We start from the raw sequence: 27,991 nt of genomic DNA, 5'->3' as shown, positions 1-27,991 counted from the left end.
TTATTAGGCTTTCTGGTTTTCAGAGTGTTGGTAGCTGAGTTGTTGAAGCCTAAAGCTAAAGGGAACTTCTGCATGTAGCGATAGAGACAACATTCAAAAATACTTCTAGTCAAGAAAGATACAAAAAGAGGGTAAGTGAAAGATATTATATAATACCAAGAATGTAAGAAACTTACCTTCTCTCTGAGAGAATGAACACACAAGTGGTGGCTTAAACAGACATTTATTATTTTGCTTTCTGCATTTAAATCAAGCACACACCTAAATACTGCTTTTACTGAGACTTAAGCATATGGGTATCTTCACTCATGTTAGAGGCTGGGAACGTTGTCTAGAGCCACAGTATGAATGTGCTGCATTCAGCGTTTGCAAAAATGTACTGCTTTTCCTTCCAGCACTGAGTGATCCTGGAGACGTATTTATTGCATTCTACCGCAGCTTGAGTTTTCTTCTGATCCCTGGAATAGGAAACATGGCCATGATGTTTAACTCCCGAACAAGACGCAGCAAATGGTAAGAGCAAACATCCATTCTGTCAGGTGCTGGCTACAAAAGTACTGTCCTCCCTGAAATACTAGTAAGTTATGTTTTCTGAGTCAGTGTTACATTTATCCTTAGCCCAGGCAGAGAGTCAGTTGCATTCTTCCCACTAGAGGCTGACAAGGTGATTTACACTTTTTTTGCTTTTACTTTATCTCCTCTACAAACAAGCAGCAAATTTCAGCAGCTGGTGTGGCTGTTGCAGTCCTTCCCTCACATTAAAAGGAAAGGAAAGGAGGAAGAGGAGGCTACCTGGGGGAAAAAATAAAATAAAATAAAATAAAAATGAAGCTGTAAGAAAACAAATCGTACTTTCAGAGTACAGCAATTCAAATGTGTCATAAATGGGGTCAAATAAAAATAAATTTAAAGAACCATACCAAATGCAATGTGCGCTTACCATTCTGTGATTTTATAGTTAAGTCTCTCTGGCTTTTTCTGGGAAGTGCCCCATATGCCATGGCTGTTACTGGTGACAGCTGTCATTTGTTGGTAGCTCCTCCCCAGTTGCTGAAGGTCATCAGATACACAAGCCTGCTCGCCTGGTATTACCAGCTCTTACTCAGTTGCGTGTTTTCCTTTATGTCAGAACTCTCTGACAAGCAGGCTTCAGTATTACATTAGGAAATTCAGCCACAATTTGTGAAATCCTTATAGACAATGAAGTATTGACTCCTTGATATATTATGTTTCTACTTTAAAATACATATGTTCATGAAGTGTAAACATTTACTCCCTTAAATATCATTATGTTCACCCAGAAGCCTTTGTAACTTTTCTGTAGAAAGATCCCTGTGTCAGGTAAGGAACACCTACAGACCTTTTATCTTGATCTACCTAATCTGCCTACAGTAGAGGGAAAATGATAATGCTTCATATTTTTTTCATGACCCATCATCAATCTGTCACTTTGAAAAATAAGAAGTTAAATTAATTATTCTCCTATTGATTCCCCTTTGCCAGATTCATCAGACTATCCTATTCCTGCATAAATCCCCCTAATACTGGTCCGGGTAAAACTTGGCAGAAAAATGCATTGTCTCCACCAAATGACTCATTTATATTTCATTGTTCTAAGAGGTTTCCTCTGTAAATATTTAATAGATGATGTATATATCTAGATGAATATAAAAGGAGAAAACTTAAAAAACCTTGACTGCAAACTTTCATGGGTCTTGATAAAGGTTTTGAATTAGAAAAGAATTAACAGCTCACGCCTAGCACAAGCTGATCAGATTTTTACAAATCATAATTGCATAAATACTAACATCTGTCCAAATGCTTGCCATTAACAAAGGGCATGAATTGGTAAATGCTTGCAAACAAGGCTGTAGCAGTGGTTCACCTGTGTTCTTGCAAATGAGTCTTACTATTCATATCAACAGTATTAGGCACCAGTTTATTATTTGAACTGAAATTGAATTTGTATCTCGTGATGTAGGACAAAGGAGTTGTCCATGTGTTTCTTCCACGCTTCTAATCCTTGACGGCAAACACCTGAACTGACTATTTATTGGCAGTTTTGTACCTCAGCTGGTTCAGAGAGGGCAGTGTGCTTCACACTTATTGTTTACACAGAGGATGAAACCGGCTACAAAGTGCGTGCAGCCGTAGTAGTGACCCAGAAAGAGTCTCATGTGGTAATTGATACAAAATCTAAACATTAGGCTTGTAAGCAGGCAGGGGCCATCAAAATTAACTGTACTTGAGTGTAAACTGTTGAAAAGCTAAATCTCTTCAGGGAAGGATTTGTGAAAGTGCAGTGTTCTTCAGGGAACCGCGCAAATCTGCATTGCAATAGCCTGTTTCCTGAGGTTTCCTTAGGGATCATAGAGAATTTATAGGAAGGCTGTAATTTTTTTTGTAGTTACACTGCCTTTACCAGCTGCACAAAATTCCTTCTTGAATGACTCCGCTCCATAAAAGCAATTACAAAAAATTCTGGGATTCTTATTTTCATTTCCTTTAGAAGTTCTGTAGAGACAACTTCTCTTTAATAAGTAACCAGAGCATGCGCATGTAGTGACGGAGAGTGCTATGAACCAGCCCGCCTGTTTGTCCTCCTTTACACGGAGGGTGTTTGGAGGATTCCATTATGTTTTTGTGCATGCTGTACACTACTCAAGTGCAACAATGTATGTAATTTTGTAAGAAGTATTAAAAAGAGCGTAGGAAGATTTACTTGTGCGTGTGTTGGGTGGAACGCACACATGGAAATTCTGGAAGCCTTCAGCACAAACGCTCTGAGGAGGGACTGGATACCTCAGGCCATGTAGACCAGAGGTTTAATTTCTGCTCTTATCTTTTCTAGTGTTGCTGCTTGGGAATGCGGTATTCTTTATCAATACCAAAAAAAGGTCTTTTCTTTCAAAGCAAGAGCACAACAAAAGAAAGCCAAACCTGACCTCATTTGTTGGTAGCAGTGTCGAGATGAACTGCAGCTCTGACCTATTTCTCCAGCGTTACAATTATCTGCTGTAATGGTACCACTTTACTTTTTTAATCCCGGATTACTGTACTTTGAGATTTATAGAAGTCACTGTCTTTCTGGTTACAGACCTTGTTACTTCAGGGGCAAGCCAGCATGGGAATGAATGAATGCATGTGAGTGAACAAAGACACGGAACGCGATCAAGTCATCAGAATGAATTTCTAAATTTTATTTGAATGTGTTTATATCTAATTTTAGAATTTATTTAGATTATTTTGTTCATTTATATATGCTTTTATGTATATATGTGTGTGTAGAGATTATATGTGTGTGTGTGTATGTGTGTATATATATATATATATATAAAAAATGTACTTCTGTATCCATATGTGTCCCCACACAGAATGATCTAAACTGAGGTCATGTGGTGAGGGATTTGGGTTTTGTTCATTTGTTTGGCAGCCTGTGCTTTGCTGAGGTATGATCAGCCTCTCTATGCACCATGGGAATGATAAATATAAAAGACTTTAAGAAATCAAGTTCTTACATATTCAGAACCAAACCCCTTGATGATAGAAGTTGACATAGCTGCCTTTAAGTCAATATAATACTTGTTTAAATCAATGGAAGGAAAGTGAATTGCATTATATGAAGATCTGGTATTTATAATCTGATTTTATTGGTATTAACAGTGTATCCAACCTTACAAAAGTTTTTTTCCCCTGAGTTTCGTGTTTCGTATTTATCTGTGTCACCAAAATGATTAGAAAAGATGTTCTTATGTTTTCCTCAAGTCAAAATTCCTTAGTAAATTTTCAGTCTTCAGAGCATATCATTCATCTTTTTTGTTTTACCACTCAGGATACTGTTAGCAGCATTCACAGCAACACTGTGCTGGTGACAAACACTGAGTCCTGCCAAAGCTAGTGACGCAGAAATCAGGAATCAGGTTCTCAGAAAACACAGGATTAGCTCTAAAACTGAGTTTTCAGGGGAAAAAACAAACCAACAAAAATAACTTGTATCTTTTTATTTACCCTCTTCTTTCTAGCCCATTTTAAGCTTTACCCCAACCCATAAACAGTGACAAAACACTTAACACCATGACACTTATGCAATCAGATGCCAGCTGCTATAAATGTAACTCTCCACTTGCAACAAGAACAGTATGTAGTCCATTCAGGCCATTCGTTTCACATAGGTTAGACTTATTTTATTCAATCCTCTTATTTTTGTCTCTTTTCAGTTTAATGGGAAATCATTCTCTGGTTTGGTCTGTTTTGTACAGATCTACTCTGCACAAGGTGATCAAATAAAATGGTTGTTCAGGGCTTGGCTTTGCCCTGTTGCCTTTCATCCTTGTCAGTAAGATGCTGCGAGCACCATCCACAGAATACATGAATTTTAAAGAGAGAAAGCCTTTCAGTGGTTGCAGGAGGCTGAGTTCAAGCAAGGATAAGAAAGTAAACTATAACTTGAATTCCTCTTAGTGAGGGGCCTCATTTGCTTTTTGATTCCTATGCAAACTCATTAAGTTTTGCTGCGAGGGGAATGGTACTCGATGCAGTTTTGAGGAAGACATTTATGGCTCCATCCCCGGAGGGCTGACACGCAGACTCAGCATCTGCTAGCATCAGCTAAATATGCAGGGGAGAATACAAGTATTTGGAGGAGCATTAGGATAAGCTTTGGCCGAGGAAGCTGAGCAAGATGAAAAATTGCTGCTGTTTTTTAAATTACTTCATGAAATTTAAAATCTTTTCCTGTCCTTTTCCATCAAGGTAGCAAGGAAGGGATTCAGATTCCACTAACGGCAACTTTTGGAGCAGAACTGAACAGAAGATACTGTCATGGTTTGCCCCAAAATGAGACTGAACATTGTTGTTACACCGGAGGGATGTTAATTGAGAATGGGCAGAAGGTGGGTGCATTTAAGTGACAAGAGAGTTTTGCTATAAAAATGAGAACATACACTAAAATCTCCAGCGCCAACTATAAGAATAAAACTAACATTTTCCTTGTTTTCTGAACAAAACAACTCAGCAAATACATCAGAAAGGGCAGATGAATAATCTGTTCAGTCTTGGCTCTCATCTCTCCAGGGAATTTCAGGTACTCTTTGAATCTTGTGGCTCATAGTGTAGCAATAATGTGCATTTCTTAGACAGAACTTTTCTAGGATTTTCTTCTTTTTGTCTACATACACATTTTTTGTGAGAGCAAGATATATACATAAAGATGTCTTCCACTGTATAATCAATTACATATTGATTATGGTAATAACCATAACAACTTACTTTGCTTCCCAAAAGACACACAGCTACTTTTAAGGTCAAGACAATTTATAAATACCCAGTATTTAACAATTACTCAATATATATTCAAATAGAATTCCTAATGACATCAACAGAGATCTTGATAAAGAATTAAAATTGTAAAGTTTATTATAAAGATTTAATGACGGATAACAATTTCAGTTAGAAAAAACACCCATTTAACCCTATAATCTCTAGTTGGACCAAGTCTTACCAGAGACATTCAGAGACTCAACCAGACTGTAATGTCAGTCACTCTGCAGACACTGTTGGCTCCAGCTGAATACAGGGTTATTACTCCTTGCACGCATTCAGAATAATTTGGCCCTTCACTTCAAGAGGACCGTAGAGGTGCTGGAACGTGTCCAGAGGAGGGCAGCGAAGATGATGGAGGGGCTGGAGTACGTGTCTTACAAGGAGCAGCTGAGGGCACTGGGGTGCTTAGCCTGGAGAGGGGCTCGGGGGGCCTGACCGCTCCCCACAGCTGCCTGACAGGGGCTGTGAGGGGGGGTCGGTCTCTGCTCCCAGGGAACAAGCGACAGGACAAGAGGGAACGGCCCCGGGCTGTGCCAGGGCAGGTTTAGGCTGGATATCGGGAAAAATGTCTTCAGGGAAAGGGTGGCCCGGCACGGGCACAGGCTGCCCGGGGAGGGGGCGGCGTCACCACCCGGGGGGGTTTAACACACACGCAGATGCGGCGCCTGGGGCCATGGTCAGCGGTGGGCTCGCTGGGCTCACAGCTCCTTCCCAACAGACATGACGCCGCGGTTCTAAAACACAGATACCAAAACAAAGGTTGTGGTCAAGTTTGTAGTAACAGGAAATATCTGAGTTTCAGTCCTTCAGAAGTACCACGCATGTCCAAACCAAACACTGCTTAGTCTGAGCTAAATTTCACCCACCATTTCATGTCTGCTACAAACTGTAATTTTCAAGTTCGTTAGCTTTGGGATACCTTGTATCACCAGCAATGTAATAATCTAATAGAGACAGACAAAATATATGTATCCATTTGTACAGTTTTAATATAAGTACTAATTATTTCTTACATGGTGCAATGTTTAATATCAGCCAATGTTTCTAGGCTATACATAAAATTCTGGATTTTGAAGTATATCCCATAGACATTTTTTCACCTGTTTATCTCATCTTCCTAGAACAGAACACTTTACTGCAAGGAAATTGTAGCAATAGCAATTTCTTGCTAAGAAATATACAAACATATTTTTTACAATGTCACTTAATTTGGGGGTTTTGATTAAAAACTTTGAGTAACTTACCAGTGGTGTCTTGGCATCACTACGTCGTAAAGACAAAAGCAGATGGACTTTATAAAGTAGTAAACAATTTGTCAATTTTGAATCGGATTTCAGAGTATGAAATTTTGACCAAAATAGGGGGGGGAAATGGCAATTAACTGTATAATTTTAGTTCAGGTCAGGTTTTAAATGCTGATTAAACCAAGTATGTTTAAAATCTGAAGCATGTGTCCAGCTTTCCTCTTTTCTCACTTTTTCCCTGCTAGCTCAAATGGTAGTTTTGGAAGAAGAGGATGTAAAATTTCTCTTCACCATCTGTTATCTGACATTTGAAAGAAGTCATTCCTTGACCAGTGATGAGAGAGTTAGCCCTATTTGGATGATAAATTGTTACCCTCTAATTTGCAAAGCTGGTACATTTTTAAAGGCAAACCAGATAGTGACCTGTGTAGAAATGGCCACATCACCCGAGATACAGAGCCTCCTCCAAGCATTAAAATACAAAACAGATGGAGGAAACCTTTCAAGGGAATATCCATAGGGGGGAAAACTGCTGTGAAATGTAAGGAAAGAAAACTCTGCCAAGCTCAACAGGACCACAGAAAGTGTTAATGACCCGAGGATTATCTTTTCCAAAACTAAACGAAAGACACAACTTTTGAAAGGTGTTCTCCTAACACAAACATCTGATCAGGAAATAGCATATACCAACATGGGATTATCCCTGTGAGATGAAATTGGAAAGGATTTCCCATCCTAGTGACATCAACTTTCTAAGGATCAAGTTTAGACAAAATATCCCAAAGCTGACTTGACAACTTCACAGAATAAGAAAAAATCAAAAACTAAACCCAGATGTTCTGTGTTACGGGAGACTTCATATTAATGAATCATATGCATTATATAAGCAAAGGGGGGGGAGAAGGGACCATCTGAAGGTCATGAAATAGAGCGCTGTTGTGCTAGGCATTCTGAAAACACTGAGTATGAGACAGCTTCTGCCTCAAAGAGTTTAAGCTCTACATAGAAATTGGGTGGGTAAAGTTGTAGAATGCCAAGTCAAGGAGAGCAGCATTGTAGCACTAAAACCAATGGACATTCGGGCTTCTTTCCTCTGCTCCAGGGTGGCTGACCTGGGAAGGGATTACGCGATGCACTGGGAGGGAAATGAGAAAGGAAGAGAAGTCTGGGACCAGCGCAGAGGACTGATGAGAAAGGGCTGTGGGAATCACGAAGCAAGGCAGAAGGAAATAGCTGACCTTCCTGAGATGGTGAGGGTTCAGTCAGGGCTGGAGAAAGTTTGCCAAATGTCCTGAGTCCTGGCTTTTCTGGGCATGTGGCTGCGCCCAGGGCTGGGGCCTCTGCCTGCCTCCAGGCTCTGGCTCTCCCAGCAGATGCATGAGGAGGAGGAAGGAAGGTACTAGTTGGGACCTACCTGGTGTGAACGTTGGGTTTATCTAATAGTGGTTGTAGGGATTTGTGGTGCTATGATGTACCAGAAGATGATGGATAGATGGACAGGCAGATACGCTTGGGGTTTTGGGTTTTTTTTTAGCAGAAATAGAAAAGGTAGATCTCATTGACTGCAGTAGAATGTGCTTTCAACAAATGCGAACAGCATGTGGGTAGGAAATCTGTGAGTAATTTTTGTTGCTGTTTCTGCATTCTGTGTCATTTGCTCCTAAGAGATTATTAAAATGCCTCAACACTGTCAAGGAGTACAGGCTTTGAAGGTTACCCTGTGAAGGTCCTCTCTAAATCCATGCTTTCCACACCCCTAAGGCACATATGAATGCGCCTTGGTGTTCTTGCCTGCTCTGCTATGGGGGTACAGACGTACCCTCTTGCATTACTAGATTAGCAGATCACTAATTGTCGGCACCTTCCAAAGAGAGTTCCATAATGGAGAAACATTTGCATCACGCAGAGCACAGGCATTTCTACATATGTAAGCGTGAAATGGGCACCCTGAACACAAGAAGTGACTGTGTCTTTCTGTTACGGAGCGTGAGGTACAGTCTGTACACTACGTCAGTGAAAATGGGATGTGTTTCTTCTTCAGACACCCAAAGCAAATGGAGTGGGAGGGGGGAATGAACAGCTCGTTGCCCCTGGGGCTGTGTTATAAAGGCACCAGGTCTTAGTGCCTGGCAGAGAAAATGGCTCTGCATGTGGGGGTCTGTTCTTCACAACAGTCATCGTCCTCCTGGTCTGACAAAATGCCCTGTAAAGGATTAGTTTTAGCTGTTTGTGGGCAAAGAAAATGTAGTGCGTAAGCTGTGTAAAGTCATAAACTCTTCAGGAGGAGCTGTGCTTTGCTTAATCACAGTATTGTAACTGTCTTCTGCTCTGAAAGAATAATTGTCTACATCTTTTTTATTTATTTTATTTTATTATTCATTCTACCTTGGCTATGGCTCTTCTCTTTCCATCCTTTCTACAGTTTTTATTTGCTTGCTCATGGGGGAAAAGCAATAGGTAAGAAAAGCCTAACTGAGGCAAGATTAATGCAGTTCCACTGAGAATAAGAAAAAGATTTATTCTCTTCTTCCCTTCCACAGATGTCTTGTTAGGGACTCAGCCTCGCCTAACATATGTACCTTTATTCATTTACTTCCTTCTCGTCCTCTGGGAGAAGCCTATCTCATGTAATTTATTGACTTGGCTGCCTTGTTGGTATCCATGTTAATAGTAAGATGTATTGAACACTCACAAATTAGTCTTATTCTCAGATGCGAGTGAAGGGGGTTTATCTATGTTGAAAAATATGTACATTTGGCTTGCCACAACTAGGAGTTACCGTAAAGAAAATGTTGAAATTGGAGCCTCTGAGCTGGCAAGAAGTGTGAAGGTTTGAAAGAGGGGGCTCCAGCAGAGCTGCTGAAATAACGCATGAAGTTCAGAAGAAATGGTCAGCCTCGTCATCCCGCTCTATGGTTTTCTTTCTCTTAGCTGACTCCCACATTGGGCTGGCAACTTCAGCTAATGCCAACAGACATTAGCAAGTGATGGAGGAAGGAAGTATTAACTGTTTGGTGAAAGGCAGTGAGAGGAGATGAGGAGAATGTAGGAGTCCAATTTAAATTATATATAATTGACTCGGGCAAGAGGAAGGAACTTGAGCCAAACACCGCATGCATTGCTTTCTTGCTAGCCTTGTACTTGAGACTGGTCTATCAGAAGATCCTTTACAGTCCTTTCTGGAAAGGACAGCTTCAAAGGTCACCACATGGCATCACTAAAATTTTACTCTGACTGAGGGACAGACCCTTACATCAACCCAGAAAGGCAGTGTCTTTACTCATTGTCACAGTCAAAAACCTGTCATTAGCATTAAGAAGCTCAAAACAGGCACTGAGCCTTGTAACCAGACAGCTGTATTTTCTGAAACTGTCTGTATTCTTCTGTATTCAAAATGACATTTTCATTTTTACTTTTCAGAAGAGGAAGGTGGCTGTTCTTTGCTGTCTGATATGCAACCTGCCCGTTATAGTTCAGGACTCCTCATCTTGCTGAGCAGGTAACTCCTGGGAACAAAGTGCTTTTGGGGTGATGGAAAGGATACTCCTGTTACTGCTTCCCAAACTGTCTGAAACTGCCATGGACAGCGTCAGGGCCAAGAGTGCATTTTAAAAGCTTTTGGTGTTTCAGCTCTGCCTGGCACCTATATATTTTTGAGTCCTTTACCTCCCTTTCTTCAAAGTGCAAGTTTTCACTTACCTTCACTGCTCTCACTTTCTCCTCCCCTATTATGCAGGTTAGCCCGCGCTTGGGAACGAAAGGTGTGCTGTTTAAAAGAGCAGCCTGACTTCCAAAGAAATGAAACGGCAATAGCAATATTTATCTTGCTTTATTGTGACTTCCATTTCTTTCAAAGCCAGGCTGATTTTTAACCTGGAGTTTTCTTTTTCAGCCCAAGTTTGTGGTTTTGGGGGCATATGCTAGAAGTTTTTTTGTTAAGTTCTCAACTGTCACTTTCTTCAGTTTAATGATTTTTCTCACATTTTATTTTGCATAAAATTGTTTTTGACTCTTGAGGCTGTCTGCTAAATACCAACTAAAATACATCACTACTCAGTGTTGGAAATAGCTTTTCGAGTCTGGGGACTCTTCTATAATTTGTAGAAATCCTGAGGCTGTTTCAGTAGTAGAGGCTTGAGGCTTGAGGCTGCCATCAAACTACAGAAAGGTACTTACTCCTGCTCTTAGTGCTTAGTGTTCTTGTAGCAGAAACTAATGATGAATTCTCTGTGCTGCTGTTTGTAGAGCTTTGTTCAAGCCATTAAGTGTCATATGTGTTGTCATCTCAGGATGTGATTACCTACCTTTTTTATAGGGTACTGATATTACTTGCCTTTTACCCACATGATTCTGACTCCAAGCAGTGAGTTAACCCCCCAAACCACACCAGGTGCAAGTGACACTAGCTAAAACAGATGCATGCTAACTAACAGAAAATGCCGATTGTTTTTATTTATCCACAGCAATAGGTTTAAAGTATGTTCTCACATTTGCTAAGTGACTCCTTGATATTTTTCTTGTCATCTTGACTCCTGCTATCTCTTTCCTGTTTCTGCTTTTGCATTCTGAGTTGCCTTAAGGGTCTCCCTGCCGAGGTACCCTTGGTTCATCAAAACATGAGAACTATTCAATATACTGTAAAACTTTTTACACAGCCAGTGGTGCACTTACAGATTTTCTCTTCTCCTGTGGGACAGGGAGGATTTCTAATAGGATCCTTTAAATATTATTTTCTTGCATGTTCTTCTGAATTTTATCTGAAGAATTTTATCTGAAGAATTCTATCTGAAATTTTATTGGGTAATTTTGAGGCCATGCCAATGTGCACTGGTTTTGATACAGATTTGCCTGTTAGCTCCAGAGATGTAACACTCCTATAGCCCGACCACATGTCCTTGTTCAAAGAAGACCATTCGTATGCCTGCTGGTTGTTTTTTTCACTGTGGAACCTAAAAACAATCTCAAGTCACTGTTAGACATACTAAACTCTCTCGGGTTGGGATGCTCAGCAGCCCATGGCTGCACATCATAAATCTCTGCACGCCAGTCCTCCAGGTCAGCCTTCTGAGATACCTTCTGCACAGCCTAAAACCAAGTCAAGAAAGCAGACGTGCCCTGTGCGTCTTTTAATTCCCTTCAAAACTCCTGTTAGTCAGATTGTTTGCTACTGACTAATTTTCTATCATTTGTTTGATTCCTTATATGAGCACACTGATCACATTTAATACCTTTTAGGGAAAGCAAATGACATGGTAATTTGGGAGTTATTTCTGAACAATGATGTTCATTTTAAATAAGGAAATTCTGCTGCTGCAAGGAATTAGCAATTGTTTTTACCTCATGAATAATCAGTAGTATTTGAAAATTATTTCCACTGATCCATCTCCAAATGAAGAGGTGGCATTTCTCCTCTCAATCTGAGATCAATGCGGAGAATTTATCTTAATCTTTCCTAAGGCATCCAGCCTCCAAAACTAATAGTTACAATCAGACAGTTGGCAGGTCACAAATACCAGCCCTGCGGGGGTTGTCATGACAGTGAGTAAGCAATTTTGCTGCTCAACAGATCACCCAGAGACGTTTTAACTTTAGCAATTATTCTTCTCAAGGTCAATGACATCATGCAAGGAGCCAGAAATGTATTTCTTTGGACAATTATAATCAGAGATTGCTCTTGACTTTGATATTTATAGGGTCCCAACCACCAAGAGGCTTGCAGTGAAAGGTGATGTGGGTCTCCAAAGCAATCCTGCCAAAAGTTCCAGAAAAGTTCCAGAATAGCAATAGTCCATGATTTCATTGTACATGGCTAATCGTTTTTCCTGAAGGAAAATCTCACATTTGGCAGGTACCTTTGTAACAAAGAGATAGCAAGGGTTGTAAATCCCTGAGCAGCTATTATTGCACAATCAAACTTTGTAACTCATATATATCTCCCCTGGAAATACAGTAATATGCTGCTAAAGTCAGGAAAAAATGGGATTTGGGGCCATGGTATTTCATTACAAGCTGTACAGCAGAAACTTGAGACTGTTTTTAAGAAATTATTAGTTGGGAAATATATCATGATGATATATACCAGTGTATACATATGCAATGTGTATACAGTGAAGCAGTCTACTAGTTCAGTAAATAGAAAAAAACACTATGTAGGACGTATTTTTAAAAAAAAATAAGGGTCCAGAAACACAACCATTTCCCACAGAAACGATTTCTTTCTGTCTGTCACTGTAAAGGAGCACATAGGTAAGAGGAAAGATGTTGATGAATTACATATCTGGTCTACTTACTCTACTCATGCCATGGTCCAAACTCTTTTTTCTGTTGTGGGGAGATGGGAGTCTCCTCTTTTGGACTAAATCCCCATTGCATCTCGGCTGTCTCTAGTTGGATGCCTGAGCATCTAGTTGGCTTCATCACTTGGAAGCAACTATTTAGAGATAGGCTTGGCTTTATCTTATCCAAGTGATGGTTATATGGGATTTGTGGTGCTAGAATATATCAGAATAGATATAACCATGTTTTTATATTTTAAGCAGAAATAGAAAAGGGCTGGTGAGATGTCCCCCCAAATAATAATGAGATTTAGAAATGTAAGTAATACCTAGAATTGGGCTTTACCTTATCTGAGAAAGAGAAAATCCAGTCTGAACAGCTGTCAGGGGAAGATTTGAGGATGACAGGGAAAAGGAAAACCTGTCTTCCGATCAGAGACTGAAAACAAAGACTGAAAAAGGATGCAAATGCACTCTCCACACAGAAGTGGTATTAACAGCATTTGGGGACAAGCTTAATGGAAATTGAAGGACGATACTGGAACAGAACAAATGGCTCCAAGCTGAAAATGGATGTGTATAGGCTGGATATTAAGCAAGGTTTTCTAACTGTTAATGTTGTATTGGCATGGGGTAGAATTTTAATCTGATTAGCAGAGGAAGATGAGAGGTGAAGCCTGGCCATATTATAAAAGGCTAAAACGGCCCAGAAGCATCCTTCTAGTCCTGTACGTTTAATTCCTGTGCATGGCACGCCTAGAACAAAGACAAGGCCTGCAGGCAGGCTTACCTGCAAAGGAATTGTGTAAGAAAAATTGGAAAGAAACCCAAGGAGCTACAAATTTCTTGCTGAGATTTCCTGTTGTCTGAAATATTGTCATGCATGCTGCAATTTCAGAGATTCAATCCATTCTGCTCATTTTTATGAATCTGGTCAAAAAGCCACGAGTAAATACTCAGTTAAGCAATGTATTTCTAAATTAATTACAGATGGGACAGTGAGCAGCTACAGATTGTTGTTGATGGCATGAAACAGAACCACTTCTGTTCTACATGCGTCACTCTCACCAGTTTCTTTCCCACTTACCCTCTCAGAGGCCATGAATTTAGTAGCATTGTAACTCATATTGTGCATTTCTGCATTTTAGGTAGCAAGCAATCTTTTTGGTTTAGGCTGTTATATATTATCATAATCAATTTATTCATGCTTTTTCAGTGTAAAATTCGTTAGAAAGAAACTTTTTTTTCCCCAAAAAATCTTAAAAACATTATATCAAGAATACTTTGATGATTCTTTGATGAGAAAACTTACCTGAATATAAAATTTGTAAGCTGAAAATAGTCCATTATATAAATATATAATGACTTTATAAACATGTTTTGCTGTACCACAGGACCCTCAGTGTTTCTTCAGTTATTTCCTATCCTTTATCAAGAAAGGCTAAACCTTTTTCTGGTTCAATAGGAAATACAGCCAAGGTTTTTTCAGGTTTTTTTTTTTCTAATTTAATTTTTTCTTTTTGTTATTTTTAGTTTTTAACTAAAAATGTTAGCCACAGGCTTAACATGCCAGTCATCGCTCAGCTTCGGATTCTATTGCAGGGGTTATCTGTTTCCTACATGATTATCCTTACAGATTGTATACCTTCGAAGTGCATATCAACTGGATTATTTTCTCTGATCCAGGATTTCCTACAGGAGCCCATTCATTCCCTACCTCTGTCTTTCTAAATGAGCTCTTCTGGTTCTAATGATGACCAGGTAGTTCTGAAGCTCTCGGCAGATGACCTCTGCAGAAGGCTTGGCTGGAAAGCCAGCAATTAATCACAGGCAGGACTGAACCCAGGCTCCCCTAAAAAGCCAGCTTCTCGGTGATGAACTCATTACCTGCTGGCAACATTTAAATTCTCTGGTCACAGCTATTAAAGGAAGAAGAGATCAATAGATCACTGTGCCTGTCTTCCTCCATAAAAGAGACCGTTACATTTCATGTGGTCACCTCTGAACTAAGCCTAGTAACTAGGATTCAATGAAAATACTTTTAAGAGGAACAGCCAGTGTTGTCTTAGGGGCATCAGAAGATAACCATTTAGTTCTTGGGGAGTTTTCCCCCAGTTAATCATTAGGAAAACTGGGAGGTACTTCCACCTTGAATCTCCCTGGTTCATGTTATTCCATTCACTAGCTTCCCATAACCTAAATTTTCAGATTGATCAAGAATTTCAACTGACAAGCAGTATCTGTAATGCCCATAACTTCAACTGTGACATTTGCTGATAAATATTTTGTGTAAAAGCATATGTTTTCCTTCTGTAGAGACACAACGAGCAGTTTGGTTATTAAATGTATTCATCCACTGTAAGAAAAAGTCTGAAAGGCAAAGCAAATATGCTGTACATAGAAAAATATTAGGGACGGATATTCAACCCTATCTGTTAAGCACAACACACTATAAGAAACTGTCTCAGTCTCAGCCGAAGCCCTCTCCTTCCTATTATTAGGATATGCCATTTTCATACCAGAAACTTGTAATGTTTCTGTGAGCTTCCCAAAATGTCTGTAATTGGTAAAGCCAGCACCGTTACTGATACTTGGTGGTTTTAATCTTTTTTTTGCTTTAAAAAGAAATCAGTAAACCTTGAAAATGACTGCAGAGAGGGCAGAGAACTGCACAGAACTACGTTGCTTTAATCATCCAGGAAACCTCTTTTCCTCAAGTCAGAGGTTTCAAGGTCAAATAGGTGTCTTATTATTTTTCAGCTGAGACTGGAAAGGTGATGAAGGAAATGATACAACTAGAGTCCCGTCTCCACATCCCGAAGTAAAGAAGTGATCTTAACATCATGGGTAAGCTTATTCTTTTACAGAAGATGGGTGGGTTTATTCGTAAGCTGTTGTTGTTCATACTTCCAGAGATGTTAAATTATAAATGCAGATGAGAGCTGTACTTTAACACTGAGGAAGCAGCCTTTCTAAACCCTTTGGCAGGGCTGTTGAACTAAACAAAAAGCTTTTATCTCTCAGAATCTCTTGGGGCACATTAATCCATCACTTGTCAGTTTGTCAGATGAAAAGCAGCTTGAATGGTTTGATTTTATTTTTTTTAATTGTGTCTGAAATACTGTCGGTGCTGTATACAAAGCAGATAAAGACAGTGTCAAGACACCCAAAAGCTTATGTGATGCTTCTTTCATTGGCGAGATACCCAGCTGACCTGCTACTTCTCAGAAAAGGGATGGTGGAGGCTGAGGAGCAGCCCATCACTTGCAGTTTCCACTAACAAGCCCATTAGTGATGGCTGGCAAACAAGACCAGTGTGGAATAAGAAATAAGTTTGATTAGGAGGGTAAGCCAGACAATTATATGCGTATATGGGATGGCTGCTGTGGGCTACTCGTGTGTTTTACCAAACTGGCAGCTGTACACTGGCTAAAGTTACCTTCGTAGCAGGAGTGCGGTAAACTACTGAATGAGCTATTTGTGAGTGCTTTGAGCGGTTTCCTTTGAAGAGCCACCTTCTAAGACACAACACAGCTTTTTGTGAATGGGAAAATTTCACGTTGTCTCCTTGCTTTCTTCCTATCCCCTCTTGACTGTTTATATATCCAATATATAATATGTTCTGGACAGCACGGGACCAGGCTCTGTGCTCCAATGCCTGCATGGCATTTCCTTCTGCCACTGTGAGAGACAAAACACGGGGCTGCATGTGCCAATGGTTTGATGCAGCAGGGCATTTCTTACGCTCTTACTCCAGTTCGATCCTACAAATCCTTACTTATAAAGCAATCTTCTCTCATGTAAGTAGCTTTGAGCACTCAGGCAATCTATGATTCTTTATGGGAGCATCAGATCCACATTTTCTATAAAACAAAATGGGTCACAGTCATTTTTCTGTAAGTCTTTCACTCGACAGATCCACACCAAAGGTGCATCGGCTTGGCTGGGCTGGAGTGGGAAGCCTGCTTTTCTGTGCCAAGTACTTTGCCAGCCATTTTTAAAGCTTATAATGCACAGGTATTCTACATAAAAATGACACTTTTTTTTTTTTTTTTCCCCCAGCAAAATGGGGAGAATAGCAGACTGATTTAATATGATCCCTGCAATGTTTCTTTTGAAACTCAGGCAGTATTCTGAATTGTTCAGACTGTTCCGGTTCTGAATGGCTTACTGAGTTTTGAAATCTAGTTTTCAAATCTTTTTTTGCTTTTAATTTAGTTTTGGCCCCCTTTTTAGAGGAAATTTGTCAAAACCAAGACAATAGTTTTTTAAGTATTTTCAGAAAGAAGACTTGACCACTGTTTTCTACCTAGTCCTGAAGTCAGGAAGACAGAAATATGAACAGCGGGCAACAAGTCAGGCACTGGAGCAGCATCTAGTTCTGTTCTGTAAGCAGGCTGAGAAGTAATTATGTGCCACAAGGAAGCTTTCTCTCCATTAGATACCAAAAGATACCATTCCATTAATGGCAATATCAGCTTTTCAGCTTGCCATTTGTACGTTTGTTCCTTTACACACAGTGGAGTAGTTGCACCTTCAGTGTGAAAGTACAAAAAGTGCTGTAATCTCATCTTAAGCCCAACCATTTTTTCTCCACTTTCCCACCAGCAACCCAAAAGAGCCATAGCTGGCTTCATGCAGAGTTAGCCCTAAGTGTGACAGGTGAAGAGGCCACGTATTCACCATCATTGTATGCCCATCACCTGGGACTCTCGTGTATTCTACATGTATATAAATATGTAAGAACAGGCCAAATATATCATGATTCTCACTGACACGTATGATTAATATGTGACCATACGAAATTAATACATTGTCACGATAGCAAGAAAAATGCTAGAAAAATATTTATACTTGTGCAGAGCGCTAGAGATTGTGTAGGTATGTAAAAAAAGACTTCACATTTCACAATTTCCTGTTTCAGTTTTACATTTTACATTGGTTATTAACTTTACATATTTTACAGTAAAAGAGGGGAAAGCAGTAACACGATAGGAGGAGGAAATGAAATGACAAACCAAAGAAAAAACATTGTTAGTGATTTACGCTGCATGGTTCAATATGCCCATGGAAGAACGTGCATGTTCTTTTTCTGTTTTCACTAGCTCATGCTGTTGATGCTGGAAATCTCTCTTCCCCCCCCCCCCCCCCCCCCCTCCCCAGGGAGGACATATGCCTGTAGGTCAAGTAAAGAGAGTCTGAAGAACAACTAGATCAACAAGGAAGCCACACAGAAGCAGAAACAGAAACCTGAATCAATAATCAGTCAAGCCCATCAATTATGCAACTCATTTTGTACTGATGTAAGTAGATGCTTAATTCTGAAGCAACTTGTACCTGGGGAAAAGGAGTGGAAGAGACTGTTACATCCCCATAGACAGCAGCTAACGCAGAGCATGACAACAGTGAAGAGATGGAGCACGCGAGAGATGCAAAACCGCTGTCTAAAAGTCAGGAGCGGTGGAGATATCCAAAGAGAGGAGAATATGGACCTCAGGAGAAGAAATTCTTTTAGAAGCATATACATATCTGAATTTGACCCATCTTTATATCAGGTGAGGGATCTGATCTAAAAGGACATTTCTGTGACAAAGAGTGGAAAGTTGTCATCAGGCCATGGAGAAATCTCTTCAATTCCATGTTGGAATTCAGGAACAGAGGAATGAAAGATCAAACTAGCTCACATGCTGCACCTCTTAAAGCAGCTTTTTTTTCAAAAATAGAAATAATATCTGATCTCACCCTTAAAAAAAAACCAAAACAAAAAAAACCCAAAAACCCTTGTACAGAAAGTTAAAAAAAGTCCTGGATCGGATTCTGTGGTCAGTAGCTCAAGTGGCTTAGTATGATCAAAACTCCAGTCAAGTGTTTTTGGAAGAGTTCAGATTCCTCCATGTATATGCCTGTGCTGGAGCTGTTGCAGCATGACAAACAGCCAGCCAGCAGCAGCCAACATTATGAGACAGCTGCCATGGAGGGCAATGACAGCCCACTGTGGGGTGGAATTCCAGCTGAACCACAGCACATCGCCATCGCTGGAGGATTAATTACATTATGTCAAGGTAAGCATGAAACATCATACCAAATTCTAGATACTATTTCAGAGAAAGAGACTTCAAAGAGTTCCTGGCTTCAGACCACCTTGGTCTAAGCTCTGTCTCTGGTAGCCTTCTATATGAGATGCACGTAAGATAGATAGATGATACATATATACATACATACATACATACATATATACATACATACAGGGCTTGCAGCACCAGTCCACGGTCTCTGACCATCTCCTTGTGAGTCCAGAAAGGCAAACAGCATTTGAACAGGCAGCAGCCTGGCAGCTAATAAACAGCACATTACGCTGCATCTCATAAATCTCCATGAAGTTCATTTATTCTTTTCTGAGAATGAATAACTAATGTGAAGCCTCTTCTTGCCAGTTATTGTAGCAGTACACAAAGTGATTTAGATGTGGAAGCTGCTATTAATAGCAGCAAACAAGCTACTAATTGGGTGGTTATATAATGGCATTGTTATGAAACCTAGTTTGGGTTTGACACCTTCTGTTTTCTAAAAACAACATTAAAACCCCCAAACAAATCTATGGTTGGCAACATGTAACATGAAACAAAGTCTAAATAATTACTGATCTTTCAAAACTCAAATAGGATTTAAAAGGGGGGGTGGGATATCAATTCATGTATCTGAATTCTGGCTGAAATAAGCTGGAAGTGAATCATTCCACAGATCTGCTGTTCTAAGGGCTAGTTTAAAGTGATTTTCTGTAATACCTGCCTTGCGAATAGTGACCAAAAAATCAAAGTGGCCTGTTTTGGTGATTTGTGAAATCTCTGAATTTTTTTTTTCTATTTAAAAAAATGGGCTTTGAATGAGTATGAACAGAATACAGTTTAAGGAGAAAGAATGACCAGAAATCTCTCTGTGACACACACTGATGCAAATCACGTACTAGGATTAGGCACGGAACTCGACTTTTGTAAATGACAATACACACGTACCTATGCAGTTTGACATTTTTTAAGTAACTTGGGGGGGAAAAAAAAAAGAGGGAAAAAAAAAAAAAAGAGAGAGAAAGAAATGGGGTGACATTTAACAAATGTCCCCTGCCGTACAGAAGGGGAGAATATTGCACTCCATTAGGAGAGAAGCTTTTATCTGGGGTGGCCCTTTGCAGTGCCTCTGTGCTTGGTTATTCTGCAGGCTGGGCCTCCCTAACGCCATGTACAGCACCAGGAACTTCTCCTGATGAAACCCAGCTATTGTCCTCTAGCTGTGAGGTTATTCTCCTTTTGATACACCAAATGCTGCAGAATACAGAGTCTGTAAGCAGGAGGATCCCTCCAGAGGTCTGTGGTTATATGTGTACAGTAATATTTAAAGAGATGAAAATTCTTGATCAAGACCACACAGCTCCAGTGCCTCTTGGTTTAATCTCTGCCCGTGAAGTTACCTCTCAACATGCATGGTGCCAGCAATTGTTTGATCAGCATTACCTGTAACCTTTTGCTGCCAGGGTAATCAAGGCTGCCACTCCAGAACTGCCTCCTTAATGACGGAACCCAGGATTCTCAGACAAGCAATCTCATGAACACTTCAGCTACCTACAAACACATAATAACCTCATGTTTGCGCAGAAAAGATGTGAAGTTGCTTCCAGCTGAGCCACCTCTTACATTTCCAGAGGCAATGAGAGTGGGAGAAGCAGCGTGGGAGGGAAGCAGGGTGCGGTGGCAGCATCATGACCTGCACGTAAAGGAATTTATCCCCTGACACAGAGTGAGTATAGCAGCATGTGCTGTCCCGCAGGAGCCAGACACAGCCTACGTACACACAGCTATATGCAACCATCGCATGGATTGCCTCCGTCATCTGCAGCAGTTTTGCAACTGGTAGGATATTTTGGGTTATTCTCTTTTTAATTGCTTTTTATCTGGCAACAGCTACTATACTCAGGCACGCTGACTCCACATTATTTTCCACTCCTTGTCATTTTAGATTGTCTAGGTGATGATAAAAACCTTGACTTACCCAGCGCAGTGTTGGGAAGGGTTCATACCAATAAAGGAAAGGCTACTTCAGTTCCTTCATTGTTAAAGCACCCAGAGGAAGCAGCTGAAGGGCTTACAGAGATTGGATGTACAACATCCCAGCACCACAGTAATTACAGCAAGCACGCCTAAAAAGCTGTGATAACTTAGGATTCAGCAACTGTTGAAAGGAACAAGACATTGTAGAAACCAGGCAGGAATTTGGGTGGTCCAGATGTCTTCCACATGTATCCAGTTAATTATTGAGAACTAGAATCTCTTGTCCATTATATCTGTGTGTGTACATCTATATCAGTATGCATAAATATATAGATAGAGATATATTTACGTTTAAACAAATATTTCCGGACTATTAATCTATTCATTAGAATATTTTGCAATCACGATGTGGCAAATAATACCAGAATCTTCTCCTACAATAAAGTATGGGCATGCTTTCCTACACCCACACATCAGATGAAATGATTTTTCTCTTGAATGCATCTTTTTGCTAATAGTATAGTTTTTCTGCATTGTTACTGCTCTTCCTTAATGTCACTTGCATGAGAAGGAAGAGGGATATAGCAGTTCCTCTGAGAAGTAACGCTATTTCATGTTTCTGTTGTGGTAGTATCGAAGGGTTCCAATAGGGGACAAACTTACTTTGTCACCCATCTCACTGTAGGACAGAGTTTATCAGACCTGCAAAGTTCACCCATAGTCCTATGATTTCTTAATTCTCGATTACCTTGAATTTATACTGGTATAAATGTATTCTTTTACAATACCTCAAAAACTTTTAAAATACTTTAAATGCTGTCTAAATCTTTCAATGCTGTTTACATCGTAAATACCTTAAAATATTTGAAAGTTACCTTTAAATGTTGTTTAAATATGGGATTTTTTTTCCTATGTCTGATGTCATTTTTTCCGCTCCGTTAGTGTTTTTTCCACTCTCTGCATTGCAGCCTGCAGTGATAGCCCATCGAGCTACAACTTCTCTCTGTATGTACTACCGAACCCTGGTTTTCCCAGGGTATGGCAAGCCAAGCCTTCTCGCTGGTGAATGCATGGAATTATTGTCTGTCTGTTGCCTATTAGTATCCGTTACCATTTCCTGCTGGGTTTATATATACTTCGTTTCATGTGTCGATCATATTTTAATTGATTTCTGGCATTTTATGGCCAAAATTTATGAGAGAGGCGAATGGACCAGTGATTTCCAACGATAATTTTGTAGCCAGGTTACTTGTTTGCACAGAGCGTGAGGGAGGTTGGTTGTGACCCCGCTCAGATGCTATTTTGGGAACCTAGCTTACAGAGTGTTAAAATCCCAGACTGTTCCTGGGCCGTCTGGTACTGTGGTTCAAAAGAAGGAACACTTAGCTAGGCCGTGACTACGGCTGGGACAGAAGAGCCTTCCAGGGTGAGTAAGCTATTTAGGTGCTCTTTTCTCCTTTGTGGTACTTAGCAGTGGAAGATGGAATCACAGAGGAAAAATATGAGCTGAAGGAAAGATGGTTTTCCCATGGAAGCTACTTCTCTGCAGGATACCATCCAGGAAATACCATTTTTTGTTTTCCTCTGGATTTTACCAGGCATTTTATTTTATTTTATTTTATTATTTTAATTTTAATAAATAGAAAGACAATTCTGAATCAGAAAGATTCCCTAGATAGAAGTCAGGATAGGGAAGGAGCTTACCTCCAGTGTCAGCTGGAGGAGATGGTGTTGAACATCCACACAGTGTAAGTGAGGGGGGAAAACAGACTGTACACGAGTAATTCCTGTTGATCTTAAACTATCAAGATCTTGCAGTACAGACTGCGGCTATCACTGCACTTCTGGTACTGTTCTGTGCCAATAACCAGTACTATGAGTGTGGTAAAATGTAGTCAGGGAAGCAAAAATAGATAAAATTAAGATAGTTAATTAATTCTGGTGACTAAGGTGTTAAATCTGTATTTACAGACAAAATAACTAGTAAAGGTATACATACAGCATAGATGAAAACATTGCATATGTCTAATCATTACTTGGGGTATGAATCACACTATATTTCATAATAATTACTATAAAAATAGCTACTTGAGCCAAAACTTAGATACAATTAAGGAGATTAATCTAATTCAGCAGGTTTCCATGCCCTGTATTGGCCATCAATGTTGCTTGAAATAAAAATGATAGTAGCACATCCATCATATTTCAAAGTTCCAAAAGAAAACTAGTGGTCCAAGTTTGAAAAAATCTATCTTCTTATTTAGACAAGTTATTTAGTGCCAACACATTGAAAGGAAGATGGTGCTGCAAAGCTGATACAGACCCAGGCTGAGTTAAAGTTCCTTCCTGCAACGCAGTATTTCCGAAAGCTACTTGAAACAGCTTTGTTCGCTGGAATAACGGAACCAAGGGGTGTCCATCCCACCTGAACCTGGTGAGCCACAGCCTCTGAGCACTCAGATGGTGCTGTGCAGGTATGTATGTGCCCTGAGACAGTAGCTGTTGGATCCGGTTACTGGTTTATTGTTTGCTCTTTCCAAACAGTCTTCTAATAAAGCTGCCCGTTAATCCTGGCTGCAGCAGAGCTCATGTATGGCATTGCCTTCAGGTTAAAGTCACCCTTTTTTTGCTCCATCCAACGAAGGGCCGCTGCACGGGAGCTGCTCTTGTCCCTCCCGGCACGGACTGTGTTTGAATGGCTGTAAGGGAAGGGCCTGCCTGCCTTCACTCCTTCCATGAACTGCCCACGCTGCTTCGGAATAGCAAAGGTGAGCAGAAAAAAGGATACTGAAATTGCTGATTGTGCCCCTAGCCTGGGGATTCTCTCATTTGGTCAAATGTCCCACTGTGAAATGTCTCTCTGCATTTCAGGCAAGGGGATGGTGAAAGGCTAGGCTGGAGAAGACACTGGCCCACAGTTGAACCAAATGTCAGAAAGACACAAACTCTTTGCACTTCAACGTATATCCAGAGGGAACGTAAGCAGAGAGCTGACAGGTTCCTCTTTAATTCCCTCAATAAACAGAGAACAGTAAAGAGCATTATAGTAGCCCTTTGTACTGTAAAAGCAAGGAAAACAAGCGACAGGACAAGAGGGAACGGCCCCAGGCTGCGCCAGGGCAGGTTTAGGCTGGATATCAGGGAAAAATGTCTTCAGGGAAAGGGTGGCCCGGCACGGGCACAGGCTGCCCGGGGAGGGGGCGGCATCACCATCCCTGGAGTATTTACAAGACGTGTAAATGCAGCATTTAGGGACACAGTTTAGTGGTGGGCCTGGCAGTGCTGGGTTAGTGGTTTAACTTGATCTCAAAGGTCTTTTCCAACTGAAATGATGCTGTGATTCTATGTTACATAGAACTGAAACACTGCGGTCACATTCACAGCTGTGCCTTTATCAAGATCTTTTGCACTACAACAACACACGTTCTGTGGAGCTCAAGATAACATGGTAAAGGAAATGTTGGGAAATGCTGGCACTCTTGCAAATGATTAAAACAAAAACAAAAAGGAAGAAAAAAGGGGTTTCTTGTATTACCGATGTACATTTTGCAAAGCAATTCCACTTGAAAAGAAACCAAAACTTCCCTTATTCAAATAGTTTTGCTCCAGTGAACTGATTTAGACAATTTGCACTTTATTCAAGGAATTGCTTTTACTTGATATTTTTTGGCCAGTAAATAAGAATGTATTTTTCCTCTGAGTATTCTGAAGTACGCTGAGTGTAATTGGGAAGACGTAAGAAATGGCATTGTGACAAAGTTACTACCCCACAGGCTAGCTGTTTGGAAGTTGTACATCTCTTTGTTCTTATTTCCTGTCATTTTTCTCTTACTATTAGCACTCCCTGCTGTCTAGGTCATGAAATCAGTTTCTGCGTTTCTCCTCTACTTAAATGTAAAGCCTCCCCGAGTCTTACAACTGTGTTTTTCTCAGAAGTCAGCCTTCTTCCCAGTCAACACTAGTGTCTTGACACTAGCCTGTGCTCTGGTTCTTTCAAGACCTTTCCCTTTTCTGACCAAACCTTTTCTCCCCTCTTTGGTTCAATCTGTCCAAACTATTGCCATCAAAATATTTCCCTTTTCTCACCACTCTGAGAATGCTCCCCTCCTTCTAAAATCTCAGCATTGACTTATTTCCCCCTTAAAATTCAAGTCTGCCTCTTTTCTCAGCTCTGATTAACTCCGTTACTGCTTGGTTCTGATCTCTGCTCCTCTTGGAAAGCCTTTTCGTCTCCAGTGCTGGGAATGCCTGTGTTTGGGAAGCAGGGGACGTTGTTATTAATTTCCTTCTTAAACTTTCCTCATCAAAAGGATGTTCTGAATCTAAAATGTACGCAGATAACATTACTTTGAGTCTTCTCCCTCATTAGTTGTAGGAAATGCCTGAAAATATTTACAAAACAATCACCAAAAAGCATTCAGAATGCAGATTCAGCACAACTTAAATGCATGCTATTTCTACTACCTTTCTAATATTTATATATTTTTCTACATTTCTACTATAAATGAAGAGATGTCTTAAATTGTTATTATATATCCTTGGCTTTCAGTCCCTGGTTAGACCAGCCAGGGTTTGCTCCTTGTCATAACTGGTGATAATATCGAGCAGGCTTTTGGGTGACTTAGGAATAACTGAAGCACATCGCATTATTCCCATTCCTTTTCACTGCCTCTCCCTGTCCTAGTTGTTACAGGAGCTGTGACACTGGATTCATAAGCCCAGCACACAGTCACACTGGGTTTGTAGCATTCTGGAGTTGTGTGTCTTCTCGGTGGCTTTGTGGAGCTTGTGTAAGGCAAGGGGAGCACAGCAGACAAGTGAATGCAGGCTCCTGTGTTTTCTACTTTAGTAGACCTGTGAGCTTCTATCGAGTATGTTAGCCAAGATCATAGTTAATTCACAGTCTTGATGATACTGAAGTTTTCATAGCCAGAATTTCCAGATGCATATACTTCTCTTGAATTTACATGACAAGGTAACATTAAAATGAGACCTCTTACCACGCCAGAGAAATGCATGTATTTCTCAGAGTCTGTCACCACTGAACCAGAAGTAACTAACCGCTGGGAACTCTGGAAGGAGATATATTTATCTTTTCTGAGTCATCCGGTCATACAGGGCTCAAGGCTGGTGCTAAAACTTCCAGAAACATTTGGAAAGCAACCACAGAAGTCCATCAGTCAAAGAGCCCCCTCGAAGAGTGGCAGAAGGAAGCTAGAGAGGTGCGTCGGAGCCAGCACTCCGCTGTCAGGATGTCCCTTCTCCACTCCTTCGGCTCCTGTCACACATGCCACCTTCTCTGGCATACCACCTCCTAAATCAGGGGGCTTTTTGCTCACACTTCGTGGGCCTGACCCCTCCTGAAACTCCACAAGTTAGGTTGCAATGACCCTAAAGCTGCGTCTCACTTTAATGCTTGATCTGCTTATTTTTGTCAATGCTAGTTTCCCTGAAGTAGTTCAACTGCTCCTACATGTGAAATGAGCATTGTGGGGAACAGATCTATACCCCTGTCCAGACAAGATTTCATGAGCAGTTTTCCAAAAGTAACTTTATTTTCTGGAGTCTGATCAGGTGAGTTTTGTTGGTTTTCTTCCTTTACCTTTCCTTGGCAGGAGCTTTGTCAACGTGATGAATCTCCCTGGCATCTTACCTAAGGCTGATTCTTCCATGTTGGAGATCTCTTTCCCATTTCTCCTCAAAGGAGAGTGGGGAGGAATTTAATGAGGTCTGGGTCTATACGAGTTCCAGAGAAATTTGTAACAGTTATGTCTGTATTTGTCACATCTGTACTTCAGACCAGAGCAGTTTTTTGTTAATGTTGGCAACTCTGAACAAAGAAAGTCTTAAAATTTATTAAATGTAAACTATGTTAGCCAGCTGATGGGGAGGAAAATCCAGACCACTTTCATGGCACCTTGGAATCATTCAATTTTAATTCTTGAAATTAACATCAAAGATATTTTTGCTGTATGGAAAATTTTCATAATTTGATTTCTTTTTTTGTGCTTATCTGTTCGTCACTGTACTGGCTAACTGCAGCCTACCTGTGCCTATGTGTGCGCACCCCAAGGTATAGTTTCCTCTTGTTGTACATAGCAAATACAGATAAGAAGTTTACAGCCTAGGGAGGTCTTACAGAATTCAGTCTGGGGGCTCTTGTGGCTCTAGTGCCCAGGAAAAAAAAAAGCGTAGTCTGGGAAAATCTTTTTGGTCTTCTCCTACGAAATGACTTTTGAGGTTGAGCAGTAATCTTGGCAGACTGTAAGCTAGCGTGCCTGCCTAAGGATATTTACAGCTCACCTTGTCTGAGCTGTTACCTTTATCATGTCCACCAGGTGATCTGCTGAAAAAACAATCCCATTACCTTTAGTAGCTGCTGGAATGAGTCCTTAGTCAGCTCAGAGTAAGGTTGACCACTAACCACTGGTCTTCCCTTAGATCTGAAGACTCAAAATGTTATTGCTTAGAGCAGTGATGTTTGCTGACTTTGTCACTGAATCCTGAATTTGGCATCCCATTGACATGGTTTCAGTCAGTAAGTGCCTAAGACAGCAGCCTTCCGCATGCTTTTCTGGGCTATGCTCTTCCCTCTCACCTTCCAGTCTTTGCTCCATCCACAAATTCATTCACAGCTTGAAGTATTTTTTTAAAATAATATCTATCATTCAAATCGATTATGCAAGTCACTGGCAAAAGGTATAATCGTTGCAGTGTTGCTGACTCCACTACTTGCTTGTAAGAAGCTGCTGTGTAAATATTGTAGTATTTTGTTTGGTAGGAATTAATACAAATCACTCAGCTCAAAATTAAAGCAAAACCAGGACAAGCGTACTAAAAAATCGCTCTCTTCAAAAGCATTATTTTAAAGGAACATTCTTAATTAAAAATACCTTCAAATAAAAAAGAAGGAAAATGTTTTACTTAAAATTCTGAGATGAAACTTGGATCTTATTAGAGCATTTCTGTTTCCTTTCCAATGCAAACAAATTAAAACATCTCAGTTTTGCTAAGCCTGTATTTTTGTCCCTGGCATGCACACACAAAAAGCTTAAACCCCACACCCCCCCCAAAACGCATGAATTTTTCACCTAGTTCTCCCTGTAAT

General features: G+C 40.3%; 1 long non-coding RNA gene across 2 annotated transcripts; it reads left to right on the top strand.

Moving 5' to 3' along the window:
• The first annotated feature begins 67 nt into the window (after positions 1 to 67).
• On the top strand, positions 68 to 27,991 carry LOC119150934. Of its 2 annotated transcripts, XR_005105235.1 has the most exons (7): positions 68 to 513; positions 2,852 to 3,023; positions 4,753 to 4,892; positions 9,987 to 10,065; positions 15,602 to 15,688; positions 18,005 to 20,745; positions 20,852 to 27,991. It is a non-coding gene; the product is annotated as an uncharacterized LOC119150934 (long non-coding RNA). The 2 variants fall into 2 exon arrangements; XR_005105234.1 differs by having other exon boundaries at positions 18,005 to 27,991.

This window comes from Falco rusticolus, chromosome 1, assembly GCF_015220075.1.
Source record: "Falco rusticolus isolate bFalRus1 chromosome 1, bFalRus1.pri, whole genome shotgun sequence".
NCBI lineage: Eukaryota > Metazoa > Chordata > Aves > Falconiformes > Falconidae > Falco > Falco rusticolus.
This window is presented reverse-complemented; position numbering and strand designations above follow the sequence as displayed.